The following is a 14355-nucleotide window of genomic DNA, read 5'->3' on the forward strand; positions in this document are numbered from 1 at the left end:
ATTGCCTGTTACTGAAAACATTCGAGTTCTTTCCATCTCTCTCAGTCTCTCCCACTCTCTTATTTATGTCATTGTTTTTGCTGGTTTTGGTTTTGCTTTGGCTCGAGCTACTTTGGAGTAAAACCGTTAACTTGTTCATATATCCAAAAATTAATATAATATCAAAAAATCTACATACAGAATAATTCACTTCCTTTCTGAATACAGGCTGTAAACCTATCATGGTTTTGTGGATTTGGATATTGAATGAAATAAGTTTCAGAAGCTAAATTAAAATAGACTCTAACAGAAAAAAACAAAAACAGCGTGCCCAAGTGTCACTAACATGGCAAGTTCATAACCTCCTTTCACCCCTAACCAGAGGTTACCTGTAAACTGGTGACATCAGAAATTGTCAATGTTGTAAGATAATCTAAAGACATTTCCAGAGCAATCTGACATCTCCTTTTGAGAAATTTTGGTTCAAAATATGTTTCATAAAAATATTTTATTTGTTGCTTCAGCCAGGATAGAAGGGAGAAGCTATTTAAAACTCGACATTCTCTTCCTTACTTAGCCTGAGAGTGTCTAACATCTGTGAATTGTGAAATTCACAAATATGCCGGCCTGAGCCCCAGCCAATTCAAACAGCTTGTTCTACAAAATGGGAAATTTGAGGGAAGGTCATTTTACTAATTAATTATAGATTTGTTAATTGGAGTTAAAGTGTTTGGCTTTATTCCCTGCTATTAGCAAATACAGATGACCGGAGTATATAGAGTTCTTAAATTAAAAATACTCAATTTCCTTTGAGCATGGCCAAGTCCCATCAAGTGCCTGGCCTTTCCCATTTATAAAATGAGAGGTGAAATAATGATCTCTAATGCAGTGCTTCTCAAATGTTGATGCACCTGCGAGTCACCTGGAAACTTTGTTAATGCAGATTCTAGTTCAGTAGGTCTGGGGTGAGGCCTGAGACTCTGCATTTCTCACAAGCTCCCAGCTGCTGCTTGTGCTGCGGGTCCTTGCATCACACTTTGAGTAGCAAGACCTAGTGCTCTTTTCAGGCCCGCTTTTTATATACTTCTAGGAAATAAGCAGCGCTCTTCCAAATATTTTAACTTACCAACAGAGGCTCTAGGCTCCCAGAGAAATTATTAATTTGCAAACATTCTTAGTATGCTTTTAATTTCAAAAGTTTTATAGCCTAATTTATAAAAAAGACCATTTAAAATGTATGCCCTGACATCAATAGCTGTTATTTTTTTAAATCCTAAAATTATTAGGTAAGAGAGACAGATACCAAATGGTAAAAAATTATGTAAATAATTATGAAACATACTGGTTCCTACTGCATTGTGAAAATAAATGCAGAGAGCTACCCTGACCAAGGGCAAAAGGCAAGCTCTCCAGGATTCAACAGCACACCCATGGCACACAACCATCCAGAACCTGGGAAAATAAGTGACAATTATACTATAATTACCATAATTGCCACTTACATTTATATTACAACCCTCTTCACCCAGGGGGGCTCAGGTTACTATACAAATGCATAAATTATTTCTTTGCTGTGCAAGTTAGATGCTTTTCCAACACCTTAAGTCTTTTAGGTAGAGATTGTAATAGAATAAGTTACACATTAGGCTGGGAGAAGGTAATTGCCTTTCTGACCATGACCTACATCTTTGAATGATGTTGTTTGTGAAGATTTTTGATTTGTAGGGAGAGGAGAAAATAAAGAGCTTAGGGAAACAGTAACATTGAGGGCCTGGAACTCTGGACACATTGTAAGATAAAAGTACACTTTTTCCTTTCAGCGCCTAGCAGCCAAGTATGTGCACTTTGCTAAACTCGGGTATTCAAAACACAAACCCTTCTCATTTATATCCATGTGAATTACTTCTTAACTGCTCTCCTTTATGCACTCTATCCACTGGGTGACATACTTTTTTGTTTTGTCCCCCACCTTGGATCATATTTTGTCTTCCATCCAGAATGTTTTTAAACCCCATATGCATATATCTCACAAATACTTCAAAGAACAGGAAGCCTTTCTCATCCCTCTAGGTAAAAGGAAGCTACCCTACCTCTAATGCCTTAAATCATGATATTTTCACTTGTGAAAGGGCACCTGCTACTTTCTTCCTGGATTTGAGCTATTTTTGCATAAGACCCATCTCCTGTACTGGACCGTGAACAACTTAAGGGTGGGTTTGCTGTCTGATTCATCTCTGTATCTCCAGGGACTAGCAAAATACGGTCTAGTGGACAAATAACATGTTTATATCTTTGCAAAAACACATCTAGGGGCTTCCCTCGTGGCGCAGTGGTTGAGAGTCCACCTGCCGATACAGGGGATGCGGGTCCGTGCTCCGGTCCGGGAGGATCCCACATGCCGCAGAGCGGCTGGGCCTGTGAGCCATGGCCGCTGAGCCTGCGCGTCCGGAGCCTGTGTTCCGCAAAGGGAGAGGCCACAACAGTGAGAGGCCTGCGTACCACAAAACAAACAAACAAACAAACAAAAACACATCTAATAATTATTATAAGTGGTTAAAAAAGAACTTCCATGAAACACTTGACTTTTTAGAATCAACTTTACTGAGGTATAATTTACATACAATGAAATTCACTAATTCTACCGTTCCATTTGAGAAATTTTGACATATTATATACCATGTAGTCTTTACCACAAAGAAGACATAGAATATTTCATTACCCCCCAAATCCCCTCATTTCCATTACCTTAAAAGCTCCCCTTTGTGGTTAATCTTTCTTCACCACTGACCCTAAACAATCACTCTCTTGGTTTTTTTGTCATTATGTATCAGACGTATGTTTTCTAGAACAACATTATCCACGCGACCTTTCTGGGATGAAGGAAATAGTCTATATTTGTACTGTCTGACATGGTAGCCACTAGCCACATATAGCTAATGTGACTGAGAAACTGCATTTTAATTTTTATTTATTTTAATCAACTTGTATTTAAAAAGCCACATGTGGCTAGTGGCTACCATGCTGGACTTCACAATGCTAGAATGTCACATAAATGGAGGCACATGGCATGTATTCTGTGTCTAGTAGTTTCTTTCATTCAACATATTGTTTTTGAGATACATCCATATAGTTATGTATGTCAGTAAATGGTTCTTTTTTATGGCTGTGGAACATGTGGATTGCTCCTTTTTTTTCATTATTAAGAACAAATTCTGGTCTCATATCCTCAATGATGGCCCAAAGCAGAAGTCCAATAGACTTTTTAAGATCTCAATAATGACTCATTCCATTGAGTCCCTTAATGATGTGGAATAGTTCATTCCTTCCAAGGCTGCTGTAGCTCTAGAGAAGGCAGCAGATGTAGAGAGAAACTGACTAACCTGTGTTTGGTTTGGGCTCTGGTCCCAACTTCCTCCCTAACTTTAGGCAAGCAGCCTACTGTCTTTGGGCCTTACATTTTTTTTTTTTTTTTTTTTTTTTTTTTTGCGGTACGTGGGCCTCTCACTGTTGTGTCCTCTCCCGTTGCGGAGCACAGGTCCTGGACGCGCAGGCTCAGTGGCCATGGCTCACAGGCCCAGCCACTCTGCGGCATGTGGGATCCTCCTGGACCGGGGCACGAACCTGCATCCCCTTCAGCGGCAGGCAGACTCTCAACCACTGCGCCACCAGGGAAGCCCCAGGCCTTACATTCTTGATCTTTAAGAGGAAGGATGTACCAGTGAGGATTCTTTTGTTATTAGCAATGAAAACTAACTCCTGCTAAGTAAAACTAAAAATATAAAAATAGATTAAAATATGAAAATTCACAGACTGGAAGAGAAAGTTGAAAAACAAGATTTGGGAAAAGGCTGGAACCAGAATAGCTTCAGGGCTCTAAGTAACAAGAATGAATAGAGTCATTTCATAGTGCCACCATAGCAATAAGTCAGACCCAATAGGTTTTTGTTTTGTGTTTTTTTTTAACTTGAGTCACTTACCTTAAGATTCAAATTCTCAGAAGGAAGATGCTGTGTTAGGCCAGGAGAAATCTGAATGCCTTGATTGATAGCCCTACCAAGACTGGGGCAAAGAGGGTTTCTGAAAGAAAATAGAGGTTCTATTAAGTGAGGAAAGGGCAATAGGTTCAGGGCAACAGAAAACAACAGATGCCACCACGAGGGGCTTAAAGTGGATGATCTCTCACATTCCTTAGAGCTCTGGCTGTCTGTGGCTGTGTGACTGGAGAAGCTGAATTTCTTGTCAGGGTAACTGGACCTCAGGTCCACTCTTCTCCAAGTCTTCCTGACCTGCCCCTCTTTTATAATATGGGGATAAGGAGAGAACTTTCTAGCATAAGAGGTGGTGAAATAAATTCATCGAGTGTCACCCAAATCAAAGGGACTGAAGAGTTTGATGATTTTTAGTTTTAAAACACTTTTCTGGACATAACTTCAATTCAACTCCACAATCTCTGTTTCATAGAAGTAGAAACCAGGTTCTGTTTTGGGGGGGATCCTACCAACCCTCCCAGCTTTATGCTCTATGAATCTAATATTTGCTGAAGTAAGACATTTAGTAGGAGTAAAGCTGGGCCAAGAATTTAAGTGTACTGGATTAGGGTCAAATGCTTTTTTATATCAATGAAAAAGCAAGTGCATTGCAAGCTTAGCCATGTGCTTCTTCTAATTTGACCTCCATCTTCTTACAGGTCACCGGAACTCATCAAATAGAAAAAGAGTGCATAAAGCTAATGTCTCAGAGTCTACTGAGAAGAAAGAAGATGCTTTAGAGAAGTGTCTGAGGAAAGGGACACTTTTCTAATCAGAGGGCATACAAGGAAACACAGAGGCCAATTGGGGAGGGAGGAGGTTGGCAGTGTCCCTAACAGACAAACCCGATACCCTCCAAGTCACACCCAGTGTTCCAGAGCAATGTGGGTGGGCTTCTTTTCCAGACATCCCTGAACAGCTGTATGGGGGCTGCTCCTGACTCCCACCCCTCCTTTGCTCAGTGCCCACGTGAGAGAGAGATAAATAAGGAGACACAGGAAGTCCTTATTTGGCACTTTGCATTTTTTTTTTTCCTGGACCATTTGTCAGATGCAGATATGATGCACCTTGACTCTAAGTGTCTTGGTGCAATTTTCTAAAATAAGACAATCTCTTATATGATCACAGTTCAGTTAAAAAATGAGGAAATTAACGTTGATAAAGTGCGATTACTTTCTCTACATACCTTATTCAGATTTTGCCAATTGTCACAATGATGTTTTTTATAGCAACAGAAAATTCTGGATCCTACATTGCATTCCATTGTTCTGTTTCTTTAGTCTTTAATAATCAGGAACAGTTCCTCAGTCATTGTGCTTCATGACAGATTTTTTTTTTTACTTGAAGTATAGTTGATTTGCAATGTTGTGTTCATTTCTGGTGTATAGTAAAGTGATTCAGTTATATATATCTACACATATATATGAAGAAGAATATATATGTATATTTTCATATTCTTTTCCATTATGGTTTATTACAGGAGATTGAATATAGTTCCCTGTGCTACACAGTAGGACCTTGTTCTTTTTTTTTAAATAAATGTATTTATTTTTTCATTTATTTATTTGTTTATTTATTTATTTATTTTAGGCTGCATTGGGTCTTCGTTGCTGCACACGAACTTTCTCTAGTTGCCGCGAGCAGGGGCTACTCTTTGTTGCGGTGCATGGGCTTCTCATTGCAGTGGCTTCCCTTGTTGGGGAGCATGGGCTCTAGGCTGTGGGCTTCAGTAGTTGTGGCACGCGGGCTCAGTAGTTGTGGCGCACGGGCTTAGTTGCTCTGCGGCATGTAGGATCTTCCCAGACCAGAGATTGAAAACATGTCCCCTGCTTTGGCAGGTAGATTCTTAACCACTGCACGACCAGAGAAGTCCCAGGGCCTTGTTCTTTATCCATCCTATATAGAATAATTTGCATCTGCTAGTCCCAAACCCCCAATCCAACCCTCTCTTGCCTCCCACCCTTCCCTGGCAAACACAAGTCTTTACGGCATGACAGATATTTTTGAAGCATGCAGGCCAGTTATTTTGTAGAATGTAACTTAGTTTAGGTTTGACTGATGTTTCCTCATGATTGGATTGAGTTATCTACTTTTGGCAGAAACATCTGTGATACTGTGATATTGTGTACATCTCAGTGCATCATATCAGGAATTGCTCAGTTTTTAAGACCCATTGAAGGGTTTTCTCCAAGCCTCATCTCAGGCACAGATTTACTGTGAACCTAAGAAAGTTTGAATGTCAGGACCTCTTACTTACATAGATAGTCCCTTCTAAGGTTCTAGGAAATATCTTAGTAATATGTATACATGGCCATTATGTTTCTGTAAAATATACAAATGTGAGATATTTTAAATACAGTCTTCTAATATTACCATCTCTTTCTACTCCAATTCCCCCTTTATCATCATTCATCTCACATAGAGTGTTGATAGAGAGGCCGTGGGATTTCTAAGATCCAGGCAAGGGCAAGTTGAATAGAGGATACTTTTAGTTTGGGTTGGGGGAATACATTAATATGGTCTGTAGCTGGGTTTGTGTAGAGTTAAAGTATTGCTACTCATCCTGGTATAGGAATGGCTTCCACGTATATACTCCTGCCCATGACACTAGGCATGGTGTCACTTAAGACCCAGGCTGGAGGACACATCACAATATGGATATCCCCAACAATAACTGCCATGGAAAATGTGTGACTAGTGGAGGAGAGTTGGAACTGCACAGAGACTGAAACTTCTCTGTGGAAAGTTTTCCTCCTTTTATCAGGCATACAAACTTGTAAGCAGAAGAATCAATATCAAAACCAGGTTTTCCCTGTCTAGTATTCAGCATATACAATTATAAATGCACCATACATTATTTGGTCTTTTATGATGAGAGTTACATTAAATAGTATTTATCCTTATACTGTGTGTGTTTGTAGGAACACAAATGTCTGGCAGTGCTGTAAACAGCAAGTGTGTCTGTTAATTCTTATATTGGGGCTGCAGAAGATAAGGCTGAATATATGATGTTAAGATTCTGTCCAACCCTGAGAGTCCATGACTATAAACTTGTAGGCTCGGGTGTTCCCTGGTGGTCCAGTGGTCAGGACTCGGTGCTTTCACTGCCCTGCAGTGGCCCAGGTTTAATCCTTGGTCGAGGAACTAAACTCCCACAAGCCTTGTGGCTTGTAGGCTACATTTACAGACAGTCCATCTATCTATCATCTATGTATCTATTTATCTATCTATCTGTCTATCCATCTACATGAAATCACTTTGTTCCAGAGTGATTTGAGGTAGCTTATAAAATACACAGAGGGAGATTTAAAAATACATATGCAGGGTAACCAGGGGCTGAGAGGAGAAAATGAGGAGTTGTTGTTTAATGGGTACAGTTTCAGTTTTGCAAGATGAAAAAGTTCAGGAGAGTCATTGCACAACAATGTGAATATACCTAACACTGTTGAACTGTACACTTAAAAATGGTTATGCTGGTAAATTTTATGTTATGTGGTTTTTACCACAATTAAAAAGTTTAAAAAATTAAATACGTAGGTAAATGATAAAATCAATAACCAGTATAAACATCAAGAGAAAGAAAAATAGGAGGAAACCAAGGACAATATTTGTCCACAAAATGTATTACATGATGTTCTACACTTGTGCTAAAGGGCCATTTATTTTTCTGTGAACTTCTAAGCAACCAATTACTTATATGAATTTTTTTATCCACAATAATTGCTTAGACTCTTGTTACACACAGCACATCATAGGTACAAAATATATATTTGTTAAAAGAATGAGGGAAAAAGATAATATGTAAAATAAATTGACCTTCAGCTTCTAGACTCTGAATCTAATGCATTTGTTTGATTGCTTATTACAAATAAATGACAAGGGATGATATTGTAATGAGACCTGAATTTCTAGAGGTTTCCAGTATAATTCTCTCACAAGACTCTATGGTACTTACTCACTAATTTGATGTTTGGTTAATAGATTCAACATGCATATACCTTAAGGGCTTCTTCTGTGTGCCTGTCAGCGTGCTGGGAGCTGTGGGCATAAAGTAGATCAATAAGATCAAGTCTCTGGCCTCCGGTAGAGTTGAGAATGATCTTCTTTGCCATTTTGCATCTTAAGCTTCACAGATTAAAAAAAAATAAGACTTTTGCAGAACTGTGTCCCTGAGTTGCCGATGACCAACTTCCTCACTGAGGTATGTGGTGCCTGATTAAATTGATGAGATAAGAATATGTTTACTAGAATTCATGAAATGTGTGTAGGTGGGAGAGGATAGAATGTAGCATTCTTATTTACTTTCCTGAGGTTTGAGCCCAAGGGAGACAGCTGTAGCTGAACCTTCCCTCAGACACACATTCAAAAATCTGTGCCTTATTTTTTGAATCCTGATTATCAGGAAGCCACAAAAGCCATCCTTTGTGGAAGGAGGAGGAGTGGGTATGAACCAAGAAAAAAAAGATCCAATCTGTATATACTAGTGACTACCAAAAACTATGGTGTGATGATTTCCTAAACGACCGGCTGCTTTTCTGGTATGTAGCTTCGTGAGATATACTGTTTTCCAATGGAGCACAGCTCCCAACAGAGGAACTAGGAGACATTTAATAAATGCCTTTTTTTTGAAAATAAGCTATACTCAAAGTTAAAAAGGAATTTAGAGATCATTTGCTTCGAAAAACACCCCAGCAAATGACTTAAAAATAACGAGCATGTGCATAGTGATTTAAATTTTACAGAACACTTTCATAGAAGTTATCTCATCAGTCTCCCAAATGTCATGTAGATGTATTAATACTAGGACAAGTGGTGTCATTTCCTCCATTGTATGCATGAGGAAGCTAAGACTCAGGCAGCTTAAGAAACAAACTCATAGTCACACAATCACATAAACATCTGTGTCAGTGGACCCAGCTTCACTTACTCCCAGACATTAGTCCATTTACTCAATAAAATAACATGAATTAAATGCCTATGGTATGCCTTGTATTGTGCAGGACTCTGGGAAAATAAAGGTAAATATAAACTGTATCTTCTTTCCTTACAGCAACTCTACAAACCCAAATTTTTATAGTGTTTGGCATTTATTAAATATCTCATGTCCATTATCTATCTATTAATAGATAACCAATACAAACTCTAGGAATTAGACAAGTTAGGTCTTATTATCTCTAGATAGTTAGTGACTCTGCATTCATCACTCAGCCAGGTAGTGGTAGAATCATGACTGGAACTCAGGTAAACCTGTTTGCCTGAAAATATCACCATACTTTTGACAGCCCGCTCCCCTGCCAAAAGATCCAGAATGCATTGTGTATATTTTTATGTCTTGGAGGGCTATGCATGGTCTCTAGCACATGTCTTTTGGTGACTTTTTCCTGGGCCAGTCAGCCTGTGATAACATAAGCACCACAAAGGCCAACTCATAAAGGAAGGCTTGAGTTCATGACGAGCACCCACATTTGGGCTGGGAGTCAAGAATGTTAACTCTGCTTATTTTGAAATCTGGGTTGTGCACACTGTTTAAGCATGTGGGAGTGGATGCACTGATCAAATGCTTCTGTGGGATGGAAGTGATTCTCAGGGCATCCTTACAGGGGAATCCACATGGGATGACCCTTGAATGGGTCTTGTTTACAGAAACATCTCTGTGCCAAGTTTCTAAGGAGTAAATTTAAAGCACAACCTTGGAGGAATAACATCAATCTGAAAACACAACTGCTCTTGGCTGCCTTTGGGTAGGTAACATATTGTTCTGCCACTCAGCCACTGATCCATTTAGACCATCTGGGTCCCTACTCAGTATCACTTATGTTATACTTCTGAAGAGAGTAAATAATTTTCCCCATGGGCCTGAATGATCATTTTTGTTAGAATAATGATTGTGAGACATATATTTTCAAAGTAAAAATTATCTTTCTTTTTCAGATTGTGAGATCCTGACTATACACTCATAAAGAGAAATATGAGGAGAGAGGAAAGAGAGAGAGAGCCACAAGATATAATGATGATATTTATACAGAGATATATGTATGTCTATATGTATAATATACAGATATATGTGTATGTGTATATTTACAAATATTACCTATAATATGTGTATAGACTTATATATGTATACTTATATACATATCTAATATATTTCTAATAAATATATATTACTATATATACACAATAATTATAGACAGAGTATTTATTAGACTACATTCTCCTCTAATTTGCTTATTTTCCTCCTAATAATCAAGACAAAATATCAAGGCAAAATTATTTAAAAAGTAAATTTTAAAAGCCCTTTAATGGAAGAAATAAAACAATGTAGGCAATGTATTCTCATGGTGTGGAAAAATTTATATGGACACTATCACAAAGCAAGGAAAGGAAGTTAATAAACTCTTAACAGTTATTATTTCTGAGCGTATGGGGTTATGGAGTGAAGAAAATATTTTCTTGCTGATACCTTTTTGTAGTTTTCAAATTTTGTACAGCGAAAATACTACATTTTGATACTCAAAAGGATAAAATAAAAACCCACCATAAATAACCATTAAAAATACCTTCCTGGGCTTCCCTGGTGGCGCAGTGGTTGAGAGTCCGCCTGCCGATGCAGCGGACGTGGGTTTGTGCCCCGGTCCGGGAAGATCCCACATGCCGCGGAGTGACTGGGCTCATGAGCCATGGCCGCTGAGCCTGTGCGTCCGGAGCCTGTGCTCCGCAACGGGAGAGCCCGCACAGTGAGAGGTCCGCGTACCGCAAAAAAAAAAAAAAAAACCTTCCTGTAGAATTTGTCTCTGGAAGGTGTGCACAATAAGAGGATGACACAAATTATGCCAGGATGAATGGGTGTCAAAGAATGAGTCTCAATTTCCTGATGGATTTGTTTCTATTTGGAGAATTTCTACTAAGAAATGGGAAATAAATGCTCACTCTGATTTGAAATATGCTTAGAAGTGTGGCATTCGAGGTTGAACGGAACTCAGAGAGTTTACGTGGGTTGGCGGATGAGGGTGGAATGGTGTGGCCCAGGGTCACCAGATCAGGGTGCAGTGTTTCACAATGAGTTCTGCCCATTGCCAACCACTGGCTCAAGAGGGGGAAAAAAGGCTTTTATGATACATTTGTGATGCGAATGTGGCGGCCATGGAAATACACAGCTCAGCTCTTCTAATGCGGAACACATCACGGACTGACAGCCACAGCTGGTGTCCCTTCCATCCTTATTGCTTTCTCACTGAGGCCATTGTACATCCAGGCTCCTCCCAACCAAGCACTGAACCGAGTGGGGCTACCAAACCAGGACCGTTCTGGCAACACATGGGACACCTCCAATATGATTTTGAGTCAATAATACCTCATTGGCCTGACTAAACTTTGGTCTGAAACACTTTCTGCTGAATTCTCCTAATTTTCTCCTCTTCTTGGTTTTTCAGAGAGAGTTTTTATCACCCTCTGACATAACCCCCCTTATTCTGATTTCTTCTTCTTTATCCTCCAAAGACATTCTTCCTAGTACATCTTTTGCACATCTGATTCCATCTTGGGGTCTGTTTCTCAGAGAACACAAAGTGATAAAAGTGGTCCTGAGAGTGGTCCAAGAATGAAGATAGAAGTTGAATATTTAGGACTGACTCATTCTCTACATGTCAAGCAAATAGAACGGCATCCAGAGCTATGTGGAGTGTGGATAGTTTCTGCTCCAAGATGGAGGCCCAATTGCTATAGATTTCACCAATTTTGACCTGGGAAAACACCCGCTGTAGGGGCAGACTTGCAGCTTCTAAGACTCAGGCTTTTAGGAAGACACAGGGAAAACAGTTCCTACAAGGAAGTAGAGTTGTATGGTTACTGCTCGGTTGTATTGACACTCTGCAGAGGGATATTGAGAAACAAAGGGCTCTTAACAAGCAGTTAAAGGCTAAGTATGAGAGTCACATTGCCTCTTTGATAGCTTACAAAGAGGTGAGGGCCTCTTTGCAAAAATAAACAAGCTAAGCAGCAGACTGAGCTCCTGATCAAGTCACAGAGCTCAAGAGACTTTTGAATGGTCAGCCAAGGCTGGTTGGAAATACCTGAGACCCTGAAATATGGACTGGGGACATTAAGTGGATGCCTCTGATAAGCTGGTTCTGTAGGCTTTTTGTCTTAGTTGAAGCTGTTATAACAAAGTACCACAGACTGGATGGTTTATAAACAACATAAATTTATTTCTCACAATTCTATAGGCGGGAAGTTTGAGATCAGGGTCCCAGCATGGTCATGGAAGGGCCCTCTTCTGGATTACAGACTTCTCGTTGTGTCCTTACATGGTGGAAGGGACTACAGAGCTCAGTGGGGTCTTTTTTACAAGAACGTTAAATGCATTCATGAGTATTCCAGCCGCATGACCTAATCACCTCCCAAAGGCCCCACTTCTAATACTATCACACTGGGCAGTAGGATTTCAACATATGAATTTTCAGGGAACAGAAATATTCTGACCATAGCATTCCCCTAAACCCTCAGAGCTTGTAGAATGGACTACCCTTTCCTAGTAAGAACTTCCTTCATATTGGAAGTTGCTACAGAGGCATTTCCTATAAAAGCAGTAAATATTCCACATCAGGAATGCTTTTTTTTTTTTTTACCTTCTCTCTTGTCTGCAAGAACCCTAAATACAGTTAAAGCACAGCATAACCCAACTGGTCATAGTAAGGGAAAAAATTAATTATATACCAAAGGAGTTACGAGAATTATCTAGCTTGTACCAACAAAAGTCAGGGAAATATCCCTGGGATTGGGTTTTGAGAATTCTTGATTGAGGGGGCTGGAATATAAGACTACATAAGAAAGAGTTCATGGACCTAGGTGTACTTTCTCATGACATGGGATTTAAAACCTTGGTAAGAACCATCGTGGATGGGGCAAGATCACTGCTAGAGTGGTTCTTATAACTCTGGAAAAAGTGATGAACAATGATGAGTAAAGAAGAATTGCTTGAGTTTTTCTGGCAGATGGTAGGAAAGAATAAAGAGTCTAAGGGAAGTAGACATGCTAGAAGGATATATTGTGAAGGATATATTGTGTGAAGCCAGAAGATTCCCAGGGGAAATATGTTAGATGGGTCAAGAAGACACACGATTCTCCAAGGCCATGAGAAATGTGCTAAGGAAAAGAGGAGCCACATCACTAAGAAGTTCAGTGCTGGCTCTCCTCTGCAACCTAAGGCTGCTTGTAGGAGAGATGCTCACAGAGCTGGGCTGAGTGATATTCATGGCAATGATGTCCATTTACCACCAGGTAATAGAGTCCAGATGGTGGCACTTAGCTGCCAGATTCCAGGAGATCATAAATAAATGACCAGAAATGTTGGAGGTGCGGCCAAGGGGGTTTGGCCTGCAGGGAGTTTGTGGAGATGGTCATGGCCTACCTAGGGGAAAAATAAATGGACAGGAAAAATAAATTTAAGCCAAGAAAGGTTCTGCTTAAATCTACAGCCAGAAAAAAGCAAGATGGGGGAGTGGGAGGCTAAAGGTGGTCATCCAACACAAAGTCAGAGTCTCTTACTTGATTTGTGGACCTGAGTCAATTTTTAGATATAGAATCCTTTGACTGAAGAGTTGGCTGGATTCCTGGGAAAATGTAACCTCTAATGCTATGGCAAGTATATGCCATGGCAATGCCTTTAGGTTCCCCTTAAGAAACCTAGAGCCAGGGCCATTCTCAAGGGTGTTCTCTGTATTTAGAAGGGTTCCTAACTTGGTTTAATGCTGTATTGTCAACCTCTTGAAATTTTTAATAATTTTAAACAAGTGGCCCCACATTTTCATTATAGTGGACCTTGCAAATTATATAGCCAGTCTTGCTTACAGCTATTGACCTGAGTACAAGAGATCTGAGTTGACATTGATACCCAGAGACCTTAAGTTAGTCATGGTACCCTGTTGAAGTGGGAGCTCACGTGATCAGGTCATATATGGAATTCTGGTTCAAGTCCACCAGACAATGGGTCCACTGTGTCTGGAGACCCACCCAGTGGTCATTTATCCAGTCATCATGTAATTGGAATTAATATACTTGACTGAGTAATGCCCACATTGGGTTTTTGGCCTGCGGAGTAAGAGCTATCAGAGTGGGAAAGTTCAAGTGAACACCTCTGAAACTGCCCTCTACTTCACTTGGCCAAAGAGTATATATAAATTAATATCACATTCCAGGAAGGATGGTGACTAATGATCTCATTAAATAGTGTAGGAATGGAACAAGGGTGGAAGGAGTATCCTGATCATATCTCTGTTTAGTTTCTCAATGTGTGCAGAACTCAGATGGGTCCTACAGACTAAGCCTAGACTCTTGAAAGCTCAATCATGTA

The 14355-nt window shown here is 39.8% G+C and overlaps 1 protein-coding gene across 1 annotated transcript in view; it reads right to left on the reverse strand.

Moving 5' to 3' along the window:
* TP63 (tumor protein p63) overlaps window positions 1-14355 on the reverse strand; it is a gene marked incomplete at both ends in the record, with an annotated part of 244135 nt that overhangs the window by 211899 nt on the left and 17881 nt on the right. The gene's annotated exons all lie outside the window — the stretch shown is intronic.

Source organism: Hyperoodon ampullatus (genome assembly GCF_949752795.1).
Source record: "Hyperoodon ampullatus genome assembly, chromosome: 5".
Classification (NCBI taxonomy): Eukaryota; Metazoa; Chordata; class Mammalia; order Artiodactyla; family Ziphiidae; genus Hyperoodon; species Hyperoodon ampullatus.